Genomic DNA, 21481 nt, shown 5'->3' on the forward strand with positions numbered 1-21481 from the left:
TACTTTTCTGGAAACTGGATTTCTGAATTTTGTTTTAAGAGGCAGTTATTATTGGGAATATGATAAGAAGATAATATGTATGGCAATGAAAAATTGTAAAAATGTACAAATTACAATTTTTTAAAGAATTGGCAAGGATAATAACAAGATCTTTTGTTTATTTTCTCCACTCTAGAATATATAGAGATTAGATATTTTTAAGAAGAAAAGTTGGGGAACATGGGTTAAAGGGGGAAGAATTCCCTGCGCAGAAGACCATTAAGATTTCATGAATTCTGACTGAGTATATAGATAGTTTAGTTTAGTTTACTTTATTGTCATTGCACCTTGTACAACAAAATCAAACACCATCTCCAGTGCACACCATGACTATGAAAATAAACACAAACACACATCCTTCACCCTCCACACACTGAACTGAATACTCCCAACACTGCACTACACAGTAGAATTCCAAAGAGCTGCTGCCCTGGGATAGAAGCTGTTTTTCAGCCTATTTGTCCTTGTTTTTATTATTCTGTACAGTCTGCCAGATGGATCTTTGAGAATGTTTTGAACTTTCTTAAGGCAGTGGGAGCTATAAAGCTCTTCCAAAGAGGGAAGAGGGCAACCAATGATCTTCTGGGCAATGACATTCACCCTCTGGAGTGCTTTCCTATCTGCCACTGTGCAATTGGCAAACCATACAGAGGTGCAGTAAGTTAAGATACTCTCTATGGTGCAGTGGTAGAAGATCACCAGCAGTTTTTCATTTAGTTGTTGTTTTCTGAGAAATCTCAGGTAGTATAATCTCTGCTGGACCCTTTTGACCAGTGCTGCAATGTGAGCACCCCACATTGTGGGATACGACAGGGTGGGATACGACAGGGTTAACTACTGGTTCGGGATTTACGAGCTTCCCTGCTTGCTGTGAGCCAATTGCCATTAGCAGGCTGTGTTGAGAAGCAGCCTTTGAAACAGCCCTCTTTCCTTGTTTTTTTTTAACTGCAGCTGTGGCTCGTTCGGCAGCTGAAGTTGAAAAAGCAGAAAATAAAGATCAGGTAAGAGCCTGGGGGGTGGGTGGGCAAAAAAATCAGCAGACATAGAACCGGTTCCCATATCTTGGCCGTGCCCAGCAGCCGGTTCTATGTCTGCTGCTCTTCAGAGCTACCAGTTCTACAGTGGTGGACAGAACCGGTAGAAACCCACCCCTGACCCCAGGTCAGGTCCTCTTTTATAGTAACACCCAGAGACTTAAAACTGACCACTTGCTCCACTCGGTCTCCATTAATAAGCAAGGGCTGGATGTCTGATCTATTCCTTCTATAGTCCTTTACTTACATTCCCAATTGGAACCAGAATATCTTTGCAGTTGTAAGATGAGTTGGACCCAATTTTATGACAATTTTACAGCAGTTGTTAAGTGAAGCACAGAGTGGTTAAGTGAATTATGTGGCATTTTTTAAAAAAAATCCAGTGGGTGTTTTGCTGGAAATCATTAAAAAGGTTACAAATTGTAATCATGTGATTGCAGGATGTTACAGCTGTTGTAAATGCAAGCTGGCTGCCATCTGCTTACACTGAACATACAAAAGAGCTCATATAAGCTCTTGTTTCAAGTACATATTCCTATCAAATGATCTCCAAGACAAATTCTAGAGAGTAACTAAATACTAATACTCCAATTTATCAACATCAGTAGAAATTTTGTCTGGAACGTATGATTAGTGAACTGACAAAGATTATTTTAAATTCTTGTTTGCATCTTTGCCAGTTAACTAGGCTAAATCTTCAGAGAAGCAATTCCATTTTTATCTTGAGAAGAATAATTACTAGGTATCTGTAACTATTTATCTCTTTTAGACACTTTAATCAAAGTTGTTGAAACTAAAGAAAAAAATCTTTCCAGCCTGTGAAGACTTTTGCTCTTTTTGTCACAACATTTTTGACATGCAAGATATGTCATCATCCATGTCAATTTTGTGAGCTACCTTATATTACTGTTGACTGATCCAGAGAAATAATGATGTACAAAAAACTATTCAGAGGATTGTGGCTTGCAGGCTGCCTAATCTAACACTGGTATGAGGTTTGATCCTTCATTGGGCAGGATATCATTTCTTCAAAACCATTGTTATGATATCTTGCATGCAAGTTTCCATGTACAAATGCATCGAGTCTTTAGCTTTCAACATCTCAGCCAAGGTTAAGTCCTAGAATCTGTTCACTTCTGCTGCTGTGTCCCATTGAATCATCATGTTCAGTTTGAAGGAGCATTTTACACTTTCTATCATCAGGAAGCACATCTTGGGTACTACAATATCATAGATCTGCAGCAAATGATTGATCATTTTTGATAAATGATTTTGGAAGTTAAAGTTCTGAAAGATTAGTATAGGGTGGTGGTTATTATTATTCATGTTGAGATTATTATAAAGCAAAATGTGTGTTCTCTTTTATTAACAGGACTAGTTTTAACTCCAACATCTGTTAAAAAAAATCAAAAAGGAACTTCTTTTGGTTGTATAATAACTGTAGTGTTATGCATATTTTCTCTTTCTAATTAATTTTTGTTTTCATTTTTTTTCATTACATTTTACAACAAACCTCAGAAACAGCAGCTAAGCAGCTAAGCTGGGACACAAGCCTTCTATATCATAAACTGATTTATATTGTCTATGATCATTTTCACTTTTTTGGCAATTTTTACTGCTCCAAATCCTTAAGTGTGACAGTTCTATGATTACAGAGCATAGAAATGGCATAAAACAGTAGGGCAATTTGACATACAGAACAGGAGTGTTTGTTGGAGGGCGATTTAGTACTCTGTAATAAATCACTTGCCCCAAACAATTATTCCACTTTCCTGGTTCCATTCATCTTAGACTGGACTCACATCCTGAATGTTCTGATATGAAAAATTTAACACACTTTTACATTATATAGCTTTCATTTTTGCAGATATGCAGGCTAGTTCTTGCTGTGGGGGTGGGGGTGGGGGGAGAAATAAATATGTAAAATTGCTGCAATCTTTTCTAAACTGATATAGTGAAACCATGCTTTTACTTCAGGATCCAATAAATAATTAACAGAAAATAATTTTACCATTTTAGCAAATAAGGGAATGGTTTAAAATTATGCAACATCTTTTGCTCATAGAGACTATAGTAGCAGTTATTTGGAAATTATAACAAGTCAGGCGCCTGAGATTTATATGCTGATATACTGATTATATATTTTATACATGGGTGACCAATAAACATTTTGTCTCATTAGGTTATCTAATACATATTTCAAGTAACTTACACTAGTGCTTAACAGATCTGAGTTTGCTGCTCTCATACTTTCAGTGAAAAGAACTGCAGCATACTTTTGGAAGGCGCCATAAACTAATCATCAGAAGTTTTTTAAGAGCCATCATTTAATCAAGGCAACATAAATAATTTCCATGCAGCATAAATGAATAAAACCTCCGGTTTCTGGAGATCAAAGACAAAAATGTTAAAAAGGTCCCCAGGAGAGATGTTGGCTTTGTGTTTAATTGAATTTCCCTTTGAGGTTGACATTTGTTTCCACCCTACAAAAGAATTCTTCTAACAGCTCACAGAAATCTACTAAGCTGATAACCGTTTTGCGGACAGTTGAGAGATGCTTTGTCCTGGCCTATGTTATCATACCTGTAATGCTTGTTCAGGACATATTTCCACATGCATGTCATAGGTGTTTTGTCATGGGTGTTTTGTGTACAGATATACATGTATATAATTTGGCATCCAAGTGACCCCAAACAACATCACAGCACATGATCTTATGAGAATGAATGATGATCCTCATCATTACTGGCCTTCTGTCTTTTATTATTTTGATTACAAAATATTAGAGGAATAAGATCTTTTGAATGGAGACGTGGGTGCCAAATACCTCTATTTGAACTGGTGAAGCCAAGCTTCTTTCTGGAAGATTGTCAATGATGGAACTTTCTGTGAGGCAGAGAAACTGCATCCTACAGCATCCTACTTTTTTTTTTTTTTTTGCCAACCTATTGTTTTTCTAGGAAGAGATGGATTCACTATGTTTAGACCTCTTGGCTAAAAAGTTCCTGAGAACAAGAATATGTATATTTCTGGTTCCAAAAATGAATATATTCAGAAAAAATTGAATGCAATGTGCACATGGTATAAAAATATGGGGAAAACCATTGATTTTTTTTAAAGTTTGCAAAACTAAGAACATGTCACGTTCATTTAGACTTAGTTTTAAATACTATAAGTGGTTAACTTTTGAACTGAAGATCTGGAATTTACTTTTCACTAAATATGATAGAGGGGACATACAGACAATAATTTATCACAGATTTGAAAGTAGCACTGTATTTGCTAATATTTAACAATATTCCTTGAATTTACCTCAATTCCAAACTAGTTTTCTCTGAAGATATTTAGCCCTTTTGAACTTCTGTGAGTGATTTGGCAGCAAAGAAGATTACACAAAAGTGCTTTCTCGCTCAATCTCTCTCTCTCTCTCTCTCCCCACCACGTATGTGTGCATGTGGGTGTGATATTATGCTTTTACTGTTTCATAGAAATGCTAAAATGGGAGGAAAAAGGGAAGAAAAATTAAGTGACTGAAAGTCCTTTCTGTTTTATAAAGGCAATCCTTCTACCAGGGATTTCAATTATAGTGATTGAGAAAAGAGGTACAGGCATAACAAAGTGCTTTGTAGTATTGTTGTCCCTCATCTTTGAGAAAACTTGACCCACAAATGTGAATGCCTACTACTTTTCCATATTTGTCAGAAGATTTTTTTTAAAATCAAGAGGTGCTTTTACAATGTGTGCTGTTTTCACAGAAATTGATTCCTGCTAATGGAGGAGATGAAACTTCTTTATTATAAAAACATTAGATTCCTTTTGAACTCTTTCTTCTTTTGTCAGAAATTTGGCAGCCCTACTGTAAATGTCAACTAATTCCAGTCCCTCTCAAAAGTAACTATTTTGTTTTTTTTCTGCTTTCTTTTTCTTTAAGCCTTAGGTTAAAGGACTGATATCTGAACATCTATAACCAATATTAATCATTTTTAAATATGATTGTTCAAACTCTCCTCCCAATTTTCATTTAAGGATTGTTGAAATGCCATTGATCTCATGAATTATACCTAAGTAGTTTCATACAATTGTACTAATCACTGCTTAAAAGCTATGTTCTAAACTTTTATAAGGGAGGTCTGCCTTTTTCTATTAATTTTCTTTTATTGAAACATACATTCAATTAGAAAAAAAATTTCTCAGCATTGTAATATCACAATACAGTACTGTACTTGAATGGTAGGCAAAGGCTTTTCACAATGAGCATTACAGTTTCAGAAGGAATTTTGCAGTTCATTTGGACATAGTGCATCCTGACAGTTCCAATGGATAGCAAAAGAAAGGGCATGCGTTTGTAGATTGTTCCATAATATTTCTTTACAGCAGGGGTGTCCAACTCAATTTCATTGAGGGCCACATCAGGTTATGTTTGACCTCAGGAGGCTGGGGTGGGAGTGGCCAAGGTGGGCATGGCCAGCTTGATGTCACTCGTGTTGGGGACGCCTGTGGTGGCCAAGCACTCTGCCAACAAAAATGGGCTTCTGAGCTCCATTTTTTGCTGCACCAGCTTCCTGCAATCCTCTGCCAGTGAAAATGGAGCTCGGGAGGACTGATTCGTCACTGTTTCCAGGATGGCCCCTTGGGCCAGATCTAAGCACTCCATGGACTGGATCCCACCCACTTGCCTTGAGTTCAACACCCCTGCTTTACAGCAATCTTTGCAATACCACCATTTTTAAGTGACTGTTTGAAATTACAATGGCACTGAAAAAAAAGTGCCTTACAACCAGTCCTCACACGTACAATCCTTGCAGCATCCTCATAGTCATATGATCAAAATTTGGACTCTTAGCAACAAGCATGTATTTATGATGGTTGCAATCCCTGGGGTCATGTGATCCCCATTTGTGTCTTTCCCAGCAAAGCAACAAGCAAAATCAATGGTGTAATCTAGATTTGTTTATTGACCAAATGATTCGTTCAACAACTGCAATGATTCACTTAACAAGCATAGCAGAAAGGTTGTAAAATCAGGCATGATTCACTTAACAACTGCCTTGCTTAGTAGTGGAAATTTTGGTTCCAACTGTGGTTGTAAGTTGAGGACTACTTGTAAATCCACTCAGTTCTGGGGCTAGAGTGGGACAATTTTAATTTTTAAGAACATCAGATTTGTTTGAGGTTAAATATAGGCCACAAAAGGGAGGGGGACAGGCCATGTGAGGAAAGAGCCTTCTTTTCTTCCTGGTAGGCCTTTTTGAGATAGTGATGCTAAGGATCAGCAAATGGATGTTATTCATTGGGTGCTTCCAGAGACAAAGTTGCTGGAATGTGGGACAATAGTGAGAACATGAAATGGGAGTTGAATACTTTGGGGGCAAGGCAGGTCTTGAAGTCCAACCAGGCTTTCTTTTCTTTCCCGTGTTTCCCATGCCTGGCCAATGGAAAAGAAGATCTATAAAGCTTGGTCAGTAGAGGAGCAAGGGATCATTAAATGTCAAACACATCTCAAGGAAAGTGGACAAAGATTCCATATTTTCAAAATGGCTCACAGTGGTATTCCACTGTTTGAATCAGTGAGATTATTTATCTGTAGAACTGATTGGCTTCAATATATTATGTTGTGTTCACAATGCTATGAAATTGGTCTTTATTGTTATTGCATTTATATCCTAACTTTCCAATGGCAGCTCATGGTAGCAGATGTGATCTCCCTCATTTTACTGTCATAATGATATGTAAATGATAAATTACATATTATAATACATAATGTGAAATATGTAAAGTTGAAAAGGAGTGACTAGCCTTTCCCAATCTGATAAGCAAAGAGTCTAAGAAAAAAATGAATAATGTAAGTCCCCTCAGCAGCTGAGTATTAAGCTGCCAGAAGTCTGTTACCATGAAAAGAAAGCAGGATTTAAATCCAAAGGCAAACACTTACAAATATACCCATACATTGTTAATCATTTAGATCCACAGAAGCTTATTTTTGTCATTCCTAGAACTACAATAAAAACTGGCTGTTGTTCTTGAGTTTTTGTGAAGAACAACTCAAGCGTTATTCTTGAGTTTTTGTGAAGAATTTTAAATGTAGATTGGACTTTCTGGAGTAAGGATAGATGGAGTGAATGTAACCTTGATTCTCAGTCATGCAGCTGCTCTCTGCAGTTGTTATAGTAGCAAGATGGTGCTATATTCACACTCTTGCCCCCTTTTCCAAATTATTCTATAGTCCTGCATAGTTCCAGAAACTACCTGATTTGAGATGATAAGCACATTTGTGCCTTCTTTTTTTAGCTTAAAGAAAACGCTGATTGGAGAGAGGACATAAGAAGCCTAGATCTTGCCTGATAAGTTGTAGTGTCAGGCCAAGTTGCTTAGAGGTGTTTTTTTTCTGCATAGCAACGGCACAGGATTTCTTAAAGGCAAAGAAAAGTAACAGCCATAGTGTTTGCATGTACATGGAGTCAAATATCTTGTCATATTTATATCTTATATAAACATAGGATGTATACTTTTCTGCCTTTAATTATAAGAAGAATTATTTCTTGGTTGTAGAATAGGCCACTAGAATTTGAGAATATTATGTGAAACAAGATTCAGGTGGCATGAAGACAATGTGGTATTGCCACTGAGGTATTACATTAAACTGAGAAGAATCTAATTCAAATTTATCTTCAGCCATGGAAGTTCAGTAGTGACTCTGAGCCTGTCACTTCCTTTCAACCCAACCTATCTCATAGACCAAGGCTGTCAAACTCCCACCCCATGGGCTGGATGTGTCATGCACCAACCACACCCACATCCAGTTTAGCAAAAGGGAAAACAGTTCCAATATTTCACATTATGACGCCATGATGATGTGATTTTGACATCACTGTCATAGGCTAACCTATTGAACAACATTATTAGGGCTGAAATTGGAGGGAAAAACACTAGGACAACAGCCTTGAATTCTTGAGACTGTCGTACACACATTCTTATTCAATCATAAGCTAATATCTCTTACATGTATGCATATACAGGAAATCTTTTACACATTCATGATTTCCTTCTCTCTTGTGCACTAACAAATGCTCATGCAGACTTGCATCCTCCATGGGTGAGTTTGTTTATTTATTTTATTTTTATTTATTTATTTTGTCAAAGCTTACAATACAATAGAAACAAAAATAAACAAAAGTTTAAATATAAGAAACAGGAACTAAAAATTGGGGACAATAGGACAGGGACGGTAGGCATGATTGTGTGCTTATGCATGCCACTTACAGACCTCTTAGGAATGGGGTGAGATCAATAGAAGTTAGTTTGAGGGTAAAGGAGTGGGGGTTTGAGCAGGTGACAACAGAATCAGGTAGTGAGTTCCAGACATAGACCACTCTGTTGCTGAAATTGTACTTCCTACAATCAAATTTGGAGTGGTTTACATTAAGTTTATATATGTTGTGTGCTCTTGTGTAGTTGTGGTTAAAGCTGGAATATTCATTAACTGGTAAGACATTGTAACATATGATTGTATGTACTATGCTTAAGTCCAATCTTAGCTGATGTAGTTCAAGGTTGTCTAAGCCTAGATTCTCAAGTCTGAGAGTAGGGTATTCTATTGCGAACAGAGGAATGTAGTACTCTACTAGTAAAATACTTCTGGACTTGCTCAATTGAATTTATGTCTGATATACAGTGTGGATTCCTGACAGCAGAGCTGAATCCAAATATTGATCTAGCAAAGGTTTTGAATGCTCTAGTTTGCAAATCAGTATTACCAGAGGAGAAGCTTCATAAAATTACATTTACAATTCTTAAAGCCTTTTTGGCAATACTGTTGCAGTGAGCTTTGACACTTATGTCATTCGATATGAGAACTCCAAGATTCTTGACAGAGTGAGGGTCATCAACAAGGTCATATCTGCCTAGCTTGTATTTGATATATAGATATTTCTGACCAATGTGTAGGACAGAGCATTTATTGGTCGAGATTTGGAGTTGCCAACTGTTAGACCATTCAGACACATAACCAAGGTCATTTTGAAGGACGGTAGCATTGACAGTGGTGTTGAATAGTTTTACATCATCAAGCGAAGAGGACACAGTTGCTAATAAGGTGATCACAAAGGTCATTTATATAGAGTGTAAAGAGTGTGGGTCCTAGAACGCTCCCTTGGAGACACCACTGATAATTGGTGCAGGGTTTGATAGGGCATTTTCTATTTTTATTATTTGTCGCCTGTTTGACAGGAAGGCAGTAATCCACTTGTGAAGGGATTTGGAAATGCTGTAAGAATTTAATTTTAATAGTAGTTTGTCATGTACCACTGAGTCAAAGCTTTGCAGAAGTCAATGTAAATTACATCTATTGCTTTACCCTGGTCAAGTAGTGTAGTCCATATGTTTTTGTAGTATAGAAATTGAAAATGGCAGGACAATTTTTTTCTGAAACCAAATTGTTTATTGGAGAGTAAGTTGTTTATCCACTGGTGTTTTCAATTCTAGGTTGGCAAAGCACCGACTGTTCTGACTCTTCTTCATTTTTAAAGAGCTATCTTAATTTCAGGCCCTAACTTTTCTGTAAATAATAATTCTTATTGTAGAAACCTATTATGCTAAGTCTTCATTTTCTGAAGAAAGAGCTGCTTTCAGTTGCAGGATTCTCCCTAAGATATCCTGTTTCAGAGGTCTCTTTGTAGTAAATCAGATTATCTATTACAAAAGAAATGGTACCAGAAAGAAAGATAGAGGAAGAAAGAACAAAACTTCCAAGAGCTCCCTTCGTCTTCTTGATTAACATGTTGAAGATAAATACTTGATTATTAGGTGCAAGAGGGCAATGCTATTCAGTGTGCAATGCTTTACATTTCTCTCCTACAGTACACACAGAGCCAGAGTCAACTGCATTTAGATTTGTCATGCTAAGCCATGGTAGAAATCAAAGCCATTGAATCGGAACAGTGTGCACTTAATACCTGTTCAAATGTTAATTGGAAAAGAATGAATGGGTTATATCGTTGAAACAAGTTAAACACAGAAAAAAACCATTGTGCTTTCTCCCTTTTAAAGAAAGTATTGTTGTATAAAAATTCAAGCAAGTGTGTATGTAGTCTTCAATAATGTACTAAGAGCTAAATTATAGATTGGCTCCCCCTGAATGGTGGTGACTTGAAAGAATGTGATTCACTTAAATTGCTCACTGTGACCCTTTCTCTACTATAGCATTCCCATTAGGTCTTTTCAGAATATTTATATTCACTGGAAGTGCTGTTTGTGAAATTTTAATAAAAACTATGTGTTTTCCTAATGAAAAAGAATGTCAGTTGAAAGTTTTGAACTGAGTTCTTTTTTACCTTGTTAATCTGAAGGTTTATGGTGGTTGGGCAGAAGCTATTACAGCATTTGGGGGAAGGGAGAAGAGTGGAGAATATTCAATAAATTGTTGTGGAGTTTATTGATCTGATCTTAAGAGTTCAAACAGGATCCCAAATATATTTTTGTAGCAGAAACTTAGACTACTTTTGGGAGATTTTCAGTCCCTCCTACTTTTTCTTTTTTGCAATTTTATAAGTGTATATATAGGAGGTTAGTGTATTAAAACATTGACTGGACTGGACTACTCTCCAGCCATCACTTTTACTTTCAGGAATACCTCTGAATTCCAAGGCATTTATAGAATATAGAATACAATAGGTGGTGGAATTCTGTGTGTCAGAATTATTTTGCATTTTAGTATTAAGACTCAACTGCTATTTTTGATTTAGATTTTTAAATTCTTCTTTTTTTTAGCCTTACTACTAAAATAATTTGAATCTCCAAGGTCCCAAATACAGAATAAAATGAGAGTCTGTCTACCTATCATCATATCAATTTACCTGTATATAACTATCATATCCATCCATCCATCCATCCATCCATCCATCCATCCATCCATCTAGGGCTTCATAATTGAGATGTTTAGAAACATGCATGGTATAAAGAAATGGACAAGGAAATGTTTTTTTCCATCTTGCAAAACATAGTATCAGACATATCTTGGTGAAACATATCAAAATAAAATCAATGCATAAATGCAATAAAAATTGAAATACAATTTAGACCATACAAAAGAAAGTACTTCACACAGTGCAAAATTAACCTAGGGAATTAATGTCTACAAGATATGGCCATTATTTGAATGGATGTAAAAGAGGTGTAGATGAATTCATCAATGATGTGTCTATTAAGGCCAATAGCCAGGGGTAGGATTCTATCAATTCTGACCAGTTCTATAGAACCTCTTGTTAATTTTCTAAGCAGTTCGGAGAACTGGTTGTTAGAAGAAATCTCCTTCTGTTTTTTTTCCCACTCTTACTACATTCTTGGCAGTATGCCTAAACTTACTGTCTCTGAAGGAGGGTTTTTTTTTTCTTTCCTGGTACTTTCTTTAAGGGGAAGGGTTGTTTTAAGCTTTTTACACTGCTGTTGGGAGGAAATACTTCCCTGGAAATACTTCCAGCTGGCATGCAATGATCAGCACTTTGAAGAAATAATTGAGTAACGAAGCAGAGCTGCTGAAAGAAGCTTTTTGGTGGCAAGGAACCAAGATGAGTGACATTCAGCAAGGCTTCTTGGCTAGCTAGAAAGATTGACATTCAAATGTGAGTTTACATACCCTTTCTGAGTTTTGGTCTGAAACTGGTTTTTGGTGAAGTTTAATTCTGCCCTTGGTGACATTTAATCCTGTGTTTATTGATGGGATAATTTTTCCTATTCAGCTTTGTTGGAAGCAAAATGGTTAATCTCTGTTACTGAAAAGAAACTGGGTTGAGAAATCTGGCTAGTTCCTGTGTCTATTTGTTCTGGTAACTGGTTTAACAAGCAACAGCTACTGTTGTGATTTAATTATTTGTATTGTGTTTGAATTTTTTCCTGGCTCATGGTTTATTTTTCTAACTGGGGAGGGGGGTCTTCCTTCACTGCTTTAGTGGTATCTGACACTGTCCTTTTGGGGTGTACTTCCAAGAGGCAGGATGAAAGCTTGGCACTGATTTTTTTTACTGCCTTTCTGGGGGGCATGTGACCTTTCCTTAAATCTAAATGATTTCCTTAGGATATCTTGTGAGGTGAGTGAGACCAGCTGGTGTTTTTAAGTGGTGCAAATGGATCTAAGGATTGCTTCTCTTGCGTGTGCTCTTTCTGGAGAGCTTAAATTACCTCTCTGCTTTATGAGCAAGAGTTGGCTGATGATAGTTATCACTGCATTTTAACTATTTTCATCCCTCAAGGTGCTCTGGCACCCTGCCTGATTTGTAACTCTGGCTTGCAGGTATTTTTAATCTAATGATTGGTATTTAGGGCAGCTTTTTGGAAGCAAAGAAGCTTTTTGTATTTTTGTACAGATAATCCTTGACTTGCAACAGTTCATTTAGTGACCATTCAAAGTTACAAAAAAAGTGACTGAAAAAAGTGACTTATGACTGTTTTTCACACTTACGACTGTAGCAGCATCTCCACTGTCATGAGAGGCCAGGCAAGGAGAAGCGCCCTGATGCGAGTGATGTCGTGTTGGCCAGGCTCATCCAGTCACATGACCACCAAGCCGCCCCCATCAACTAAGCCACACCCACAGAATTTAAAATTAAAATTAAAAAATTTGAACCCCATCCCTGACAACAGCCTTCATGATTCAATGTTATCTGCAGGTAACATTCAGCAGATACCAATTGCAGGGGAACAATAGTAGAAGAAGGATATTGCTCCATCTTCTGCTTGAGAAGAGTTTAGAGATATCTGCCAGGTTGTTGCGAGAAATAATGTCTGAACTAAGATGGATTATCAGGACACATTTTTACATACTTTTGCATTACGTGTAAAACTTATTTTATGTGGAATTTTAGTCCAGGTGAATTCATGGATAGATCAATATAATTTTCTCAGCTATACTATTGAAGTGGTTTGCTGATCATTGTAGCCTGTTTTCAGTTTTTAAGTGAAATCATTCATTGGATTAGGTTCTTGTTGCATCTATTTCAAAACTAGGGAGGATCCAATCCATACTTCTGGACTCACAAATAAAATATATTTTTCCATTCCACAGATAAAGCCTTTTCCTTATACGCAGAATAGACACATTATCTATTTGTGGGACATGCAATTCATATAAAAGATGTTATTAAAATCATAGAGATCCAGTATAAAACACCAATGCCCACCCAGATTTCTTCTGTTTCAAAAACATTTTAATTTGTTAGCTTTGCATCTATGGGTGGCCAAGTGAAACAGGATTGTTTAGATAGGTATGACAAGGAAGCACTAATAAACAAAGACAAGTTTTCTATTTAGGAAAGTGATGATCCTTGAGGGAATTACATATGACACCACCATCTGTCTGATAGAAGGCTTAGACTTTGTATGGCACGTATAAAAGCAGAACATTGAAAATGCAGAGATTTCCTATTCTTCAACCTCCTCTACTGACTGCTGAATGCTATAGCATTGTAAAATGGTTGTCTAAATTAAGCTGACAATCTAGTCATTTTCAGGAAAAACTCTAATTATTGAATCAGGCCACTAGATCTACCTAGCAATATCAATAGCACTTAGACTTATACACCACTTCACAGTACTATTACATCCCTCTCTAAACAGTTTACAGAGTCAGCATATTGCCCCCAACAATCTGGGTCCTCATTTTACCCACTGCGGAAGGATAAAGGCTAAGTCAACCTTGAGCCTGGTGAGATTTGTACAGCCAAATTGCAGCCAGCCGGAAGTCAGCAGAAGTAACCTGCAGTATTGCATTCCAAACACTGTGCCACCATGGCTCTGAGAGGAGATCATTTTGCAATTGTACCTAGAGATATTGGGAACTTAATCAATAACTTTTGGCAAACAAAAATATGCATGTACAGTTCTGCTAAACTACCATCCTTCCTTGTTACACTTTAGTTTAATGATTAAATTAAATTAGTTAAATTGCTAAATTAGTAGACCAGCAAAATGCTGTAGATGTAGTATATTTAGATTTCAACAAGGCATTTGATAAAGTAGATCACAACCTACTTTTTCTAAGCTAGAAAAAATGTGGGATAGACAGCATCACCACCAGATGGATTTTAACTGGCTGGTTTTAACCATGATCGTTCATAGAATTTTTGGTCCAAAAATGGATTGTTTCTAAGAAAAGTGGCAAAATTATATGGTAGATGTGGGAAGCTTTAAAAAAAAACTAATTGTATATAAATGTGGTTTATTTGTCCAGATAGACAATGTAGTAATGTCAGTTCCCCTGTCCCTTATCCTTGTTTTGCTCAGACCTTTATCATTCAGGATTAATTTAACAAAGTTTATCTGTCCATACAACAGTATATGAATAATTTCCCCCCATAATTTAAGAAGTTTTGGGAATTCCTAGCTATACCATGATTTTTGGCAGCAGTTTTAACTGATTGACCTATACAGAATTTTTTTTCTTTCTTTCTTTCTTTCTTTCTTTCTTTCTTTCTTTCTTTCTTTCTTTCTTTCTTTCTTTCTTTCTCTCTCTCTCTCTCTCTCTCTCTCTCTCTCTCTCTCTCTCTCTCTCTCTCTCTCTCTCACACACACACACACACACACACACACACACACAAATTGCATATTCCATCCTTTTTGTTGAATCACTGCAGGTTTGCAAGTATGGAATGATACTGACTGCAATTTGATTGGACTGCTGGTAGGAACAAAAGGTTAAGCCTTTTCTACCCATTTTTATGGATTAGACCCAGATCAAACCTTGCTCTTAGCTGGATATTCGTTTTATATAATATTATTATGTGTGACCAACTTCATATTTAATTTGATTTAAAAGTGCTGATGGTGACCTTTCTTAATTTTGAGTCAGAAGCTCTGAAGGACTGCTTCCTCTTGCATGAAATCACACCATCTTAAGATGCACATTACAGATCTTAAAATTTGTACTGTAATGATTCTGCAAAAAAATCATTGAATGTACTTTTGATCTCTTGTCCAAAGACTCCAACTCAACCACACTGTTCCCAGGTTTAAAAAAATCTGAAATACTATTGAAATATTTTCTCCTGTTTGCTGATGGCAAATGTCTCTCATTCTCAAAGGCATAAATAGCTATCTTCAGCCTGATGCCCTTCATATTAACATATAACAGAGCTGGAAGGAACCTTGGAGGTCTTCTCACCCAACCCTTGCACAAGCAGGAGATGCGACAGCAATCTGGACAAATGATGTCGGGTTTTCTGCTTGAGCAGGGAATTGGATTAGAAGACCTCCAAGGTCTCTTCCAATTCTGTTATTCTGTTATAATTCTTTTCCCCAGATACTTAGAAATGTTTAACCCAAATAAATAATAAAGGAGGATTTCCTCTAGGTAAATACAAGCACTATCTTGAATTGCTTTTGATTCCTAGCAACTTCGTGGACATATTTTGGCAATAGTCCAGAAATTTGCATTGCCTTCTTCTGGAGCGCTTCTTCAGCTCCGCAGTCTAGAAATGGCAATAGGCACCAACTTGATTGCAAGCCCTCCAATGAAGCCTAGAAACGTGTTGCTTGACCTAAAGAAAACTAATAAGAATACTTGTAAATTATTCTTGATGATTTGCCAAAACGAAAGTGAAATTGACCCACAAATCTTACAAGACATTGCTATTTCAGATAACTTTAAATTTCAGTGAAATGAAAGGGTTACTCTTAAACCATTTTTTTCCCCTCTGTGAAATTGATGCTGTTCTAATCTGTTTCTTCAAAAGAAAAGGGAGAGCTGTGTGCATGCCTGTGGGGGATTTGCTGAGTTATTTCCAATACAATGTCTGGGATGTGTAGGTGACGTTTAGGTGCCCTTCTGTTAAGTGAAGGTGAGTTTTTGTGCATCAGGATTCTTGTGCTGCATAACAGATACCTGATCCTTGGAACCTTAATGAATAAAATAAAATTTTAAAAGGTTTATTTTTTAAAAAATAAGACTTTCATTTTTAAAGGATGGTTTTATTATTTTCTTTTTTATTGCAGTTCAGTCTTTAGAAATGTTTTATATTATTTTGGACAAGCTCCCCCTGTATACCAAATGAGTTTGCATTAATGTATATCTGGTCCCCTAGATCTATTTAGTTGAGAATATGCCACTTTGAATTTCAGATTTATTCAAATCTTCTGAACAGAATTAACCTAGGAAGCTAGGTGGTTTGCCTATCCCTGTAAAGCATTCCCTTTAATTAAATTTCCTTTCTAGTTTAGTTTTGAAACATGTTTTTCCTCATCTTTGCTCAGGATCCTGCTTTCAGGAACTCTCACATTCACACATGGAACTCTACTACCTCCAAGAAAGCAAAATAACAAATAAGTATATCTCTATAGACATTACGTTAGCAGTTAATGATTTAAACTTGCTAATGGATAACAATTTCAATTTGGCAAAAATGGATCAAGATAGCATTTTTGTGATATTTGTTCTAAGCTTCAAAGTTCTATACTATAGAGGTTTCTTTTAAAAAAAATTAATTTGTGAAGCAGATGTCCATCATACATAGTTTTGTAACAAATGCTCAGTTGATGAAATACTTCATTTTTTTAAAAAAGCTGCTCATAAAAAAGAGGTAGCGAGGAGATCCTTCCTCTCTAAAATAGATTAGGAAGGATTTGGTGCGGCTATTTATTTTATCCATGAGCCTTCAGATATACCCACTTCCTAGAAAAGGTAGTAATATCACCCAACACTGGCTTATCAGGTTAGTGAGAAATAGGCCTTTAGCTGCTATGGGAGGAGTAGTTCTTTATCCCTGATTTAGGTAGGTTGGCATCTGCTTTCATTATATAACACAGAAGAAATATCTGTTTCAGTTGAAATATTCTTGTTATTATGTAGCTTTAGGGTATATATATCTCCTCATTTATAAGTGGTTACAGAGGAAATATATTTGTATATAGTATAACTCCCAACAACCTATCCTCAGGACTTTTATTTCTGTATTAACAATCCTAATAGACCAGGAAGGTTCCATGTTAGTGAAGAGTATTAAAAATATAAGAAAGAGAGGCAGAGGCAGAGACAGAGACAGACAGACAGACACAGAGAGAGAAAGAGAGAGACAAAGAGAGAGACAGAGAGAGAGAGAGAGAGACAGAGAAATCTATCAGAAAAAGGTTATGAAATGAAACTACATAAATCATGTATGTGGGCAAGTTGTAAACTACTACTACTTATGATTAATATTGTTATGTCCTGAGGACTCAAGGAGTTCTCACTCAGGTCCACTCAATTTATGTGGGCGTTATTCCCCCATTCCCATTGGTTGGTTCTCCCCAGCAGCCAGCTATAAAAGCAGGCTGCGGGGTCCAACCGGTTGCTGATTGCTGCGAGCCAGTTCCAGGCGTGGCAAGCACGGTCAGCCCTTTATTGTAAAATAAAGTACTGTTGCACTCATGCTCTGGTTCAGCCTCTCATTGCTCAAACTTAACACTGGCGACGAGGCTGGGATGGCTACCAGAAGCACCATGCAACCGCTGAGTCACTAAGCCACCGATCCGCAGCCCAGAGAGCGATCGGCTGGCGATAAGAAACGCTGATCCGCAGCCAGAGAGCGGTCAGCCAACAAAGCAGCGATCAAAAAGAGCAACGCTGATCCGCAGCCAGAGAAAGCGGTCTGATTCAAATAGTTAGAAGCGTCTGTAGCCGCTTGTTAGCTCCGCTACGGGGAAAGTGAAGCGCTGCGAGCCGCAGCCGCTCTGTATTTGCGCGAAATTCAAGCGGGTGTCATTTGAATTTCGAGCCAGTAGAAAACACAGCACAGTGCTGTGGGAAGTCACTAACGCCCACTTTTTGGCGCGAATCAAGACACCTCCAACGGCTAGCAGCCACGTGGTAACCCAGAGAGAAAGAGAGGGTAGCAAAAACCTCTCTAGAGCTGATATCACTAATAACTCACGAGGCGCCCGTTGTCCCAGAGAGATTTTTCCGCAGGTAGCCCAGCCGTTCCAGCACCATGAGTTCCAACCCAGTATTCCCGGCGTTCAAACCAGACGAAGAGAAGTGGGAGTCGTATAAGAACCGCTTCAATCATTACATCGATGCGGTCGGACTGGCGGATGCGGGAGAGCATCGGAAAAATCCTATTTCCTAATCTACTGCGGAGCCACCGTTTACGATACCGCCGCAGCACTCGTGGCGCCGAGAGAGTTGAAAAGCGTTCCGTGGTCCGAGTTGCTTGAGATCCTCACTAACCACTACGCTCCCAGACCTTCACAAATCGCCAGGAGGTTCACGTTCCGTATGAGGAAGCAATCGAGTAAGGAGACCATCAATCAATATATGGCCGCCCTCAGAACAGCAGCCCTGCACTGCGGGTTTGGAACATACCTGGAGGACATGCTCCTCGATCAATTAGTTTGTGGGGTCAAAGATCTCAACCTACAGAGGCGCCTGCTAGCAAAAAGACCTCAACCTCGCACAAGCGGTCGAGGAGGCCCTAGCAGCCGAGCTAGCAAGCGAACTCAGCCACGAAATTCAGGGCCCAAGTGCCAAGCTGGCATCGTTCCCAGTCCACTCCGAAGAGGTGGAAGCGGAGGAAACCCACAACGATGAAAGCGGCGTCCACCGCCTCGCCAACGACAAGCGGTCACAGGTAGGGGCCAAACAAGAAAACACCGGTCCACCCAAGCACATCACACTGTGCCTAGCCTGTGGGGATCGCATCAAAGGCCACCTGCAAATTTAAAGGAGCCACCTGCAACAACTGCCATAAAGGGGGCACATCGCGAGAGTCTGCCAAGCCCCCAAAGCGCTGCACACAGACCCCGTCCTCGCACTCGGGACCACAGAGGCAAGTATTAAACTGTCGCACGCACCGCCTCGCCAGGCGTACTTGCCACACTGTAAGTAAAATTTCTCTCTCCGTTTCCCTAGAAGGTAAACCGTGCCACATGGAGGTTGACACAGGGTCAGCACTCTCAATAATCTCGTGGAACACCCTCAAGAGACTCCACCCCAGCCTATCTACTACCCGGCTTCAGAGATGCCAGTTCGGTCTGAAGGACTACCAGGGAAGGCCATTCCCGTGATCGGCAGAGGCAAGTTCTTTGTCAGTTTTAGAGCTTTTAAAGGCCACCTACCTCTAGTGGTAGTTAACGGCAATCTACCCACCTTATTGGGGCTCGATTGGTTTCCCCACCTCGGCCTAGGGCTAACAGGAGTCCATGCTGTCTCAACCTCAGACACTGACTCCTTATTAGCTGACTACGCAGATGTGTTCAGCGAGGAGCTGGGGTGTTATAATGGAACCCCCATCTCATTCACAGTTGACCCCCAGGCCGTCCCAATCAGATTAAAACCACGTAGAGTTCCATTTGCTATTCGACCAAAACTAGGCGCTGAATTGGATAAACTACTAAAACAAGGGGTCATTGAGCCAACAGATTTCGCCAAGTGGGAGACGCCCATCGTCACACCCTTAAAAAGATGGTAGCCTGAGAATTTGCTCGGACTACAAGACAACAATCAATAAATATTTACAAGTTAGCGCCTACCCTGTGCCCGTCATTCAGCACTTATTACACACATTCGAACCGGGCAGTATTTTGCTAAATTGGACATGTCTCAAACATATCAGCAGTTCCCTGTTGATAACCAAACAGCGGAACTTCAGACCATCGTCACTCACAGGGGTGCCTTCCGATGCAAGCGTCTCCAATTTGGCGTAAGTGTTGCTCCAGGTATTTTTCAATCCCTCATGGGCGGATTTTACAGGGCCTCCCTGGTGTAGTACCATACGATGACATCTTGGTCTCGGCCAGGGACAGACCCCAACTCTTCCAGAGAGTGCGAGCAGTGTTAGAGAGGTTCAGACAGCATGGCCTCAAGTTAAAAAAAAGAAAAATGCGCCATTGCCACTAGACAGGTGGACTTTCTGGGTTATAAAATTGACGCCTCTGGCATTCACCCCCTGGAGTCCAAGGTTAGGGCAATCCACGAAGCTCCCACACCAACCTCCAAAGCGGAGCTACAAGCTTTTTGGGGCTGCTGAACTTTTATGCATCCTTCTTGCCCCATAAAGCCTCAGTAGCCGAACCCCTACACAGATTACTAGACAAAAAGTCACCGTGGCACTGGGGCACAAAGAAGACCAGGCGTTTAACGCCGTCAAATCACTACTTACGTCAGAGGCAGTGCTCATCCAATTCGACCCCAACCTTCCTTTAGTACTGGCAGCGGACGCATCCCCTTTTGGAATTGGGGCGGTCCTTAGTCACAGACTCCCCAATGGCACCGAGGCCCCCATCGCCTTTTTCTCCAGGACACTCTCGGCCACGGAGCGAAATTACAGCCAAATAGACAAGGAAGCCCTAGCAGCTGTTGCGGCCGTGAAAAAGTTTCACGAATTCCTTTTTGGCCATTTCTTGAACTGGTCACCGACCATAAGCCCCTCCTGGGCCTACTGGCGGCGACAAACAGACACCTCAAGTCCTTTCCCCTAGGATGACAAGGTGGACACTTTTCCTAGCAGCCTACTCATACAAACTTATTCACCGCCCGGGCAAAACTCTATCACGCCGACGCTCTCAGTCGCTGCCCCTTACCCGCTCCGGCTGAAGACCCAGCTCCTGTCAACGCCATTTTCGAGATCACCCAGTTGGACCTGCCCATCACCGCCCTTGACATCGCCGCTAAAACCAAAGCAGATCAAGCGCTCGCCCAGGTGCTCGACTGGGTGAGGAGGGTGGCCGGGAGGCAACGTTGATAACAAATTCACACCCTTTAAGACTCGCATGCAGGAACTGTCCAGTTTGCAGGGTTGTCTGCTATGGGGCACTCAGTGGTCATTCCGACCTCGCTGCATACCCGAGTCCTGGAGGCATTGCACGAGGGACACCCGGCATCGTGAGAATGAAGGCATTAGCACGCAGCTACGTATGGTGGCGGGTCTGAGCGAGGACATTGTCAATTGGGTAAGTTCCTGCAGCATTTGCCAGGAATCCCGTCCTGCTCCCCCCATCGCCACCCCTACCAGATGGGAGAGCGCCAGCGCCCTTGGTCTAGAATCCATATCGATCTGGCGGCCCGTGCATGGAAGGATGTTCCTAGTGGTGGTGGGCGCTTATTCCAAATGGATAGGCGTGGCACAGCTATCCACGACCACCACACTAGCAATCACCAGCGTGTTAACGCGCCTGTTAGTTACACATGGACTACCGACTCCATGGTCTCCGATAATGGCCCACAGTTCGCATCAGTAGAATTCAGCCGTTTTGCAGCCAACCTGGGCATTCGCCACATTTTCACAGCCCCTTTTCACCCTGCCAGTAATGGGTTGGCTGAAAGGGCCGTCAGGACCACCAAAGAGGCCCTCGCTAGGTTTGGCAGAGATGACTGGCACCACAAACTCTCACGGTTCCTGATGAGCCAGCATTCAACCCCTGTGCAGTCACCAATAAGTCCCCAGCGGAAC

This window comes from Pseudonaja textilis, chromosome 2 (assembly GCF_049901715.1).
Source record: "Pseudonaja textilis isolate UNSWEBS1 chromosome 2, rPseTex1.2, whole genome shotgun sequence".
Lineage (NCBI taxonomy): Eukaryota > Metazoa > Chordata > Lepidosauria > Squamata > Elapidae > Pseudonaja > Pseudonaja textilis.